Genomic DNA, 9,725 nt, shown 5'->3' with positions numbered 1-9,725 from the left:
TTGTTTAGTGGACTAACTTTGCACTTGAAGGTTGCCCGTTCACTTACGTTTTAACAGGTCTGACGCTACTATGCGCCCCGGCTGTATCTAGGCTAATGGCTAACATGCTAACTATTATTTTTATGTCACTAGTCACTTGAAACAAATTTAGGACGATAGGAGACGGGTTGAAATAAACCGAAATTTCCCTTAAGCTTAATGTGCCTCATTTCCTGTTTTGAATATGGAGACTTTTATTTTGAAGGCAACTCTTATGTATAGACAGGAAGTTCTTCGACTTAAAAACAGTAAAGCAAAACATGATAAAAGCAGAGAAAAAAGAAAGAAATTACAGCGTATAGTGAGGCATTTAATATATAACCCTCCCCCTGTAGAGGCACAAGATTGGTGTATGTTGTAAAACTTAACGTTGAGTAGTTTGTGCCCTGAATTCATTTTGAAGTGTAATAACTTTGTATGTTTACCTTATAGCTAGCCTGATGTGCAATGATTATGACTATAGTAATGTTAACGAGTTAGCTAACATATTTATTGTTTTGTGTCTTTGCACTCAGCTCTTACGTTGGTCTGGAATGTGCAATAAATTTCAAAAACATCAGTGTCAGTGTCAAGTGTCAGAGCATCTTTCGGTTGGATATGCTACAGGTTGCATGTATATGGTAAATAGAAGGAGACCCAGAGTAAACCCCTGGGGGATCCCAGAAAAGAGAGCGATCATAATGATTTACTGGGGTCATACATAATTTACTGATTTCCTAAAATATTTTCTCAGGTACCATGAATGTAACCAGGCCCCAGGAAGTGCCCCCGGCTTTAAAGCTAATTTTCAGTGGTCAAACAGTCGTACTGCATTTCCCAGAGTCCATCGTGTGATGCTCTGCGGCCCAAAAAGACTTTTTAGCATTGACTTACATTGGGAAGAAGACATCTGTAAATCAGTGGATACATTTTTTTGAGCCTCACAACCCCTGCGAAATGACTTGTTCCACGATGAGGATTTGATTCATTCAGTCTGATAACATTTCAAAAGTCTACAAGAGCCACACGATTAAATAATTTTATCTCCATTCAAGTCAGCAAAGCGCTAAACAGGAAGTTATCCCTTTGGCGTCTCTCGTGTGCATGCTTTATGAGCCGCACAGTGCAGAAGTAGTGCCGATAATCCCTGGATCACCCAGGTTATTTTATACGCAGCAGCTGAACCAATTTAACTTCATGCACCACTATGCAACTCATAGTAATGTAAGGAGCCTCATGTTCATAGCTTAATGCATCCATTGACGTCATCATATGATCAGAGCTCATACTGAGCATGCTCAGATCTACTCTGATCCACTCGATAATTAAACATATTGACACAAAGACCTGAGACCTGTGGCAGTGAAACATCTTTCACAACCCAACTGGACCGACTCGGGTCTCGATTCCTGAGAACCAAGCGGACTCTTGAAGACCTCTAATGTGCAGAGTGCTAACATCACAAATGAGGCCAGGTTGGGGTTCAGGCATCAGAGTGCATCTCAAATGCATCTTGAGAGATCACTTGTATTGGGTTTCTTGTCCCTGCTCACATGTGAATGTGGGGAAACTTCAACCTCGACTAAAGAGGAGAAATGCACATTTGTGCTCAGTCATGGAGAGAGAGAAGAGGGTTGTAGCAGCTGTTTGATGCCTCGGCTCGAGCACAGACTTCAGAACCTTGTCCGAGTTTTTTGGCAGAGGCAAATCAACTGTGTTTGGGAGCTTTGTTCTGCTATCTACACAATACAAAGTTGACTAATTGGTCCTTCAGTGTGGCCAGGGAGCCATTCGAGTTCACATTACACTGCACACTTGCATTCCTGACCACCTCCCAGTGTGGCCGGAGTTATCAGGTCCCAGCGCGTCCTCAATGCAGTTTGGATGTATTCACACCTGTGTTCAGAAGAAACAAGACAATGCTTTTGCTTCAAGAGAAACGCTCGGCCAATTCTTGATTATTTACCCAACTGAAATATTTCCAATCGTTCCTTTTGCCATCATCCACTTGACAAATGAATCCAAACCCAGCCACATGGAGTGCTCTGAGACAAAACCCAAAAGCATACATTTTAACTTTCCTTTTTTCTCTCCTTCAGCCATGAATGAAAGCAAGAATTTCAGGGCTCCTTTTTTAATTGACCTCCCCAAAATTCTCCCCCCACCACCACCCCAAAAAACCCTCTTGGCACAAAAGGTTTTCTTTTCTGCAATAATACAAAGGTTATTAGCCAGGTCCTTTTCTTGGCCCCCCCTTTTAGCAGAGGAAAAAGGAGGTACCAGTAATCCAGAGCAAATCAAAATGACCTTTGAACCCTTTCTGCTGTACTTTTTCTCATGGGCAGATTTCTTTGGTGAGGCGGTGATCAGAGGGCTGAACCCAGCCGCTGCCTCTCGTCTCCTGACAAATCGCTGCTGAGCCTCTTTTGTCCCCATGACTTTGATCTCACCTGCTTGTCAGGCGCTTCAGAAAGAAGTCTAGTACAGTTCCAGCACACAGCAAACAAATTGGCAACTATTTTATTCTGCCTCCCTCTCTCTCCCTCTCTTTTATTTCTGCTCAGCCCGGTTCAGTCCTCAGTATGAGCATGTTGGTTTAGTTAATGGTGTTTCCAAAGCTTGTAAATACAACTAAAAGTCACAGTTTAGGATGATTCAGCAGGACAGTATCATTAAAAAATCATTGTCACCTCTAGTTAAAACAGAGGCTCAGGAGCAGATAACTAAAGGACACAGCAACATAAATAAATAAATACAAAGAATAAAATAAAATACAAAAATAAATAAAATCTCACTGATATAAAAAGAGATTAAAGATATTCCTTTGACTTAAAGTTTCAGTTTTTACTGGAACAAAAATGGGCTTGACTGTGTGGCTTTATACTTTGTTCATGAAGGATTTGAGTATTATATAAATGTTTCTTATGAACAGTCTCTTTACAGGTAAAAGGAACAGAAATTTAAGTAGAAATTCTCCTTAACACTTTCGTCCACAGATCTTTCTTGGCATTAAAAGTTCAGCTAGTTACTGGCAATTGTCGTCTTTTTCCATTCTTGCACGCATGAAAACATAACCCCAACATAATGAGAAAAAAATTAAATTAACATCTCAAAATCTTCATATCGATTATTATTTTTTACTATCAGGGTATTTCATTTTTGGGATGCACGATACTATTGGCACGTCATCATTATTGGCTGATATTGGCTTTAACATGAACTATCAGAATCGGCAAACATGCTTTTTCTTAATTTGCACAATGAATGAATATTACATACATGGAACAATGTTGTATTTCATGTCTCCATCTTCTGGTGGGCCATCACGATTAGAGTATGCATGCATATTATGATGTGAATTCTACTACAGAAGAGACTTGATGATCACTAAAAATAGGTTGGGCAACCAAAGCTTCAAAGACTATAAAGAATACAATTTGTATATCAATTACTCACTGCATGTAACATTGAATTCATGAAGAAAACTTTGTTTCTTCTTGCATGCCTCCACAGGGAATGAAGAATCCAAAAAAAGATGAACACTCCTCATGAAGTAAACCGGGACAACATTTAACAACAGCAAAACTCTCCTGCAACTCTTGCAGTGAAATCCATAGGCGATCTCATTCATCCAGTCGTAGGCTCAGTGCTTCCCAGATACATGACTTTTCAATACAACGTTACAAAAAACACTTCCGCCTACGAGTAGTGTGCTCTGAGCGTGCCTGAACATGCACATGCTCAGACACGCTCCTCAGATGGACATGAGACTGTTTATACTGACATTCTAAATATCGTAATGTTTTAGCGAAAATGCAAACTCTGTCCCCAGTAATTCATTACAACTGTTCGTCTTTTTTGGATTCTCCGTCCACCATGCAAGAAAAACAGTTTTCTTCATAAATTCAAGCTAACATGGTGAGTAATCAATATGAATGTGGTCATTTGGCTCGGGAAAGAACAGGTTGCACATACAACAGTTGGCAGGTTCACCAAGCTTCCAGTTTTAGTCTCAACAGCAACAACATACTCAACAAAATAATAACACAGGTCAATGACCTCTATGCATGTCCCAAACTACTTGTTTTTCTAGTTTTAATAGAATAAAATTTCACACAGAGACCCTTGATCACTTTTTTAATCATACATCTTGTGGATGGAATATTTATTATTTATCAATGCAGCTGTCACTGTCGTAGGATACACTCAGAGACTGTAGGTGTTGACGGTCACTGAGCAGAAGAAATTTAGTTTTGCTTAAATTGTAAATCTCAAAGACCTCCAGCCACCAGCGAGCTCTTCTAAGTTTTTCACAGATAAAGGCAGCGTAAATGATACTCAGACTCACGATGGTGTGGCCCTTCCATGTTATGTTTTTATTCTGTTAATTTTCATGAATTCATTGTAGGTATTTATAATTATTGTTGTTGTTACAGTTGTTTTGTCAGTGAACCTTGTGAGTTGTAATGGAGCTGAATTTTGTAACGTTACCTTTGTTAAATGTTGCTGTTGTCCCTGGCTTCATATGAGTAGAGGAAACATCAGCTAGCCCCTAAGCTAATTTATACAATGTAAAAGGCCATAGGCTTGTGCTAATAACGTTAGCATGTCCAGATAAAGACAAGTGTTTGTCTGTGAATGCTGCGAGTTATCGTGAAGCTGATTTGTGTTTGAAACTGTCTCTATTAAGCCATGTTTAATGTGTGTTTAATGTGTGTTTAATGTGTGTTTTGAAACTACTAAACTTTACACCACCTCACAGAAACCCCACCGCCAACTATTGTTTTGGAGGTGTAACTGCAGAGTGCCTCAGACACACCACCGCACAAGTATAAATGCTCACAGTGGTGTAGGCTATGGCTCAGGCCCTGCATAAAGCTGACGCACAAATACAAACTTGCCTTTAATGGCGGTATTTGACAATTGTCAGCATTTGACGAGTTGGGAGTGAATATGGGCTGAAGAAATGTACTTATTTTAACCCCAAACATGATCATTTTTCTGACTGCAACTGTTTTATAACATTAACCACATGTTACAGCATGTTTCAGCAGTGCGTCACAGAGCAGCTAATGGCTGCCCTGTGTGTTGATTTTTGTGTCACGTGCACTTGGCACATCAAATTCTAAGATTCTCTTCATGAGGAAACAGGAGGAAGACAAACCGGCTCGTCACGTATTCACTGTGGAATAAACTGATTCTCAGGCAGAATACAGGAAATATGAGTGAAATTTTAAAGAGTAGAAGAAGATGGATAAAAATAACAATCTCTAATGTTTTTCTCCCTTTCTCTTCCTTACATGCTTTCTCTTTCTCGCTACTCTCTCTCTCTCTCTCTCTCTCTCTCATTCTCGCACTGTCACTCTTTGTCTCTCATTCAGTCGCTCTCGCTCTGTAACCAGATAGCTCTGTCCTATACTCCTACAGCTCTTTGATTGTTAGCTGCAGGTTTCAGATGCCTGCAGAGCGGCTGCACCTTCCAACAGGCAAATGATTGTGGAGGGATGAAACTCTAGAGGCCATCAATGGCTGTGATAGACACACACACACACACACACACACACACACACACACACACGAAAAAAAATAAAAAATAAAAAACTATTCCCATACAAGTCACACATGCACATTAATACTCATACACACATTCATAAAACACAAACATGTACACTGTCCTCTCAGACACACAAAGCTCACGCACTTTCAGAAATACAAAGAAAAATATACCAGGAAACCTGCACACACAAACATGTACACATGCAATCCACACATGCACACACATACCCACACACACTATCAGTACATGTTAGTGAGTCCAACTCCTCCTGGAGGACCAAAAGGTGTTTCCAAACCAGATGAGATATAGTCCCTCCAGTGTGTTCTGGGTCTGCCCCGGGGCCTCCTACCAGTGGGACGTGCCCAGAACACCTCTAACAGGAGGCGCCCAGGAGGATCCTGATCAGATGCCCGAACCACCTCAACTGACCCCTTTCGATTCGAAGGAGCAGCGGCTCTACTCTGAGCTCCCTCCAGATGTCCGAGCTCCTCCCCCTATCTCTAAGGCTCCCTCTTCACCATGACGGTCCAGTGCAGTGCCCGCATCACTGCAGATGTGAAGAAGAATAAATTGAAATTAGGGGCCAAAGAGCCGCATGCGGCTGCTGTTTAGAGGAGCCCATGGCTGCTGATTGTTGGGACAAGGTTTCAGGAGAAATTTGCATCACCTGGCCTTTCCTAATGATGACAGTGAACAAGCCAGAGCCCTAACAAGCTCATTAAGGTCTGAGACCCTGGGGAAGTTGTCTGATCAGTTCATCTTCTACCCACTTAACTATTCACGGTAAATGAAATTTTGACGAGGCGTGCCCTGATTATCTTTGTATTTTAAAGTGTCGATCTAACAAAACGCACAATTTGGAGATGATACTGTGAGCTCCTTGTGATATGTGAGTTTTGCTCTTTTACCTACATTTAACAAAATAGTTGAGAGATGAATCAATAATGGAAATAATGGTTAGTTTAAAGCCCTGATTTTCTTGCTAAGTTGTAAATGATAAATGACTGCAACATTCAAAGTTTTGTTCATGCAGTCTGCAGTTTATTATTTACATTATTTTCTGATATAGTTAAAACCAGTGAACTCACAGTTGATGCTAACTCAAGAAACACTCACATACAACCCTCTCTTTTCCTCAGAAGGTACCAAACAGTGAGAACATGTGATGGATGGGTGGATGCTCCCTCCAGCTGACAGTGATGAAGCAGCTGCTACACACAGAGCCCATTTGAAACTGAATGTTGTCTTATTTCCATGTGATACAGGACCATTGAAGACAAACTGACCACTCTACAGGGGGCGCTGCGTGAAGAGGCTGGTGGCTGAGCGAGTGGATGATGGATGGTTTTACCTGCGTGCTTCACTTTAGATTAGATCGTGCACGTGGACACCAGCAGGACTGAATCAGCAGAGGAATACAGTCCGTCAGTGTTTTAACACCAGGTTTACTTGAGAGGTTTCTCGCAGCCTGTCGGAGCGAGGCTACAATCACTCAGTGAGTTAGTTCTCCAGATGACAGACGTCTGTCTTGAAGGCACTCAAGGGAGCGATCTGTTTGCTTTTGTGTTTCAGCTGACATGCTGCAGCTATGTTAATGCCTCTCTGCGGCCTCTCTGCTGTCTCTGTTGGCCAAAGCTTCTTTTTCACCTGCGTGCAGGCAGAGATGAATAATGTGTTACAAATAATGCACAAGTTAAAAAAGTATTTTTTAAGGAACGGGCACTTTTCATGCTTTCATGCTTTTTTTTAATCGTTCTTCCAGTCTTTACTCAAGTATATTTTTGAGCCAGTGATCTACTTTTGACTTCACTACATTCTTACCTTAGTTAAAAGAAGTCTGCTCTAAAACAGAGATGTGTGTTTAGAGGTGTTGATCAGCTCATTTTCAACTTAACTACTTCGAGTAAATGAAATTTTGACCAGGGGTGCCAAAACGTTTGCATGCTACTGTAACTACTTATAGAGGGTGATGATGTGTCAGTGTTGTGTTCACAACCTGCTGCACAAAAAATAAAATAAAACAAATACAGTTATTGCAGATTTGAGGCAGCGGGACTCAGCTTTCCTAATATATGTTGGGAGAAGGCAACTGTTTTAAATACATAATTTTTGCAGAGGTGTAATGCCTGTCCTGGGGTTCCTAGCTGCCTCCATTTTGGTTCAGCCACCTCCATGTTTGCTTGTAAAGTCTGAGATGAGAGCCGTGTGGAGGCAATCCTACCCCCAGACTCAATGTTGTCGATACTACACCACCTTTAATGTCAAACTTATTTTGTCTCTTGTTTTTAGGTATATGTGACACGGTGTCACCAACTGGCTCAGAGGAGGTGACAAGTAGGGAGTCCACACAATAGATTTCCCCGACACAAACTTAATATATTAAACTAAGATGAAGACAAATGATGAACGGAACATGTAGATCAGCATGTCAGTAATGACAGCCATGCACGGATGGATCAGATGTGCTGTGAAGGTTCTTAAGATTTAAATGCAAAAGGCATCAATGTGGGACTGGTGTCTGCTGTGGTGAAGGAGAATGTGAGAAACACATGGAGCAGGTTTTATACCCTGGAAGGCCCAGGTGAGCTCAATCAAGCCAACGACCCTCACCTGTCAGCCACCTGCCTGATGAGGTTAATCAGAACATCCTGCAGGACTGTGAGAGGGGCAGCACGTTAGTATGATGCTCAGCCATCAGCAGCTGTGAACCACTAAAGATGACAGCACATTCTTTATAACACTGTCACTCAGCTGATGCCACTCAGATGCCCGGGGCCACAAATATCTCAACCCAGTCACCAGTCTTAAAGTTAGATTTAAGACTTTTTAAGACCCACTCTCTCAAGTGAAAGTCGGTGTTTATTGGACCCATCCACCTCCCGCCAGTCCAACTCAGACTTTCGCTGCCTTTACTTTCGTACTTGTCCCATCGTGTTTCCCCCTGATGCCGATAAACTATAACAGCAGTCGGCCGTGTATCATGCTGACACTGAAGGACGTCTTTTTACATTGCAAAAGCACCAAGCACCGGATTTCGCCGACTTCGGAATAGACTGGGCTTGTGTATAATGTGGTTACGTTTTGGCACAAAAAACATGTTTTGGCTTCAAACACCCCACGTTTGGTGGCACAAAATCTGCTGCAAAAGCAGGGACAGATCAGAGAAAAACACCCAGGTTTGGTACCAAAAACATCAGTGGAAACGCTGTGAAGGGTCGCCAAAAAACAACCGGTGTTGTCATTGTTGATCTGGAACCACAGTCTGGAGACCGGCACCCATCTCGCCTAGGTGAGATGACAAATTTAGTTCATATACTACGCCACTTTAGAATTGATATGAGTGAATGAATGATGAAATTAATGATATGATTGTATGAACTGTACAAATGTAACATATCCGTGGTTTGCAGAAACATACAGTGCAAACATTTTCTTCCGGTGACGGAGCTGAATATCTCCAAAAATAGTTTTATCTTCTTTCAAAAAATAAATTCAAATTTCAGGTTAAGTGTCAGGTGTCATTGCAGATTTATTTATTTTTCCATAGCTGTAATGGCTGCATGATAATGACTGTCCGATGATATTCAACAGCCTGTATTAGCACAACACCATATCCACCTGGACACTGCAGTTTGTGACACTGAAAGACTCTTAGCCTCATTTTGGGATTGCTGGGATGGAAGGAGGAGTTGATGGATGGGGGGTTAGGGTAAGGGAGAACAGGTTGAGGAGGAGGTACGTAAGGGAGTTTGAGGCCAGTCATGGTGAGGTTGAGGGGGATTCAAAGGAGCTGGGCGGAGAGGGAGGAACAATGAGTGTGCAGAGAGGAGGGAGGCAGCGTGGGAGAAAACCTGTGGTCTGAATACAGTGAGAACTAATCGCATTGAGGGTTGGAGCAGTGTGGGGTTTTATATGCTGCCGAGCTGAAGCTGCTGTATGATGCGTTTCAATGTGACTGCTGAGGTCGACATCAGGTGATTCATTTAGTCATTTCTAATGTTACCTATGAAACACACAGATGTTGTAACTGTCATTTTGAGTGTTGCATTTACATTGTAAAGTTAAGAAAAGGTCACTCATGTTTCTTCACCACTAACTCTCAGTCTCATGTGTCACTTTTCCAGAACCTCTTAAACCCACACACATAAAC

The sequence above is a fragment of the Epinephelus moara genome, chromosome 1 (assembly GCF_006386435.1).
Source record: "Epinephelus moara isolate mb chromosome 1, YSFRI_EMoa_1.0, whole genome shotgun sequence".
Taxonomy (NCBI): Eukaryota; Metazoa; Chordata; class Actinopteri; order Perciformes; family Serranidae; genus Epinephelus; species Epinephelus moara.
This window is presented reverse-complemented; position numbering follows the sequence as displayed.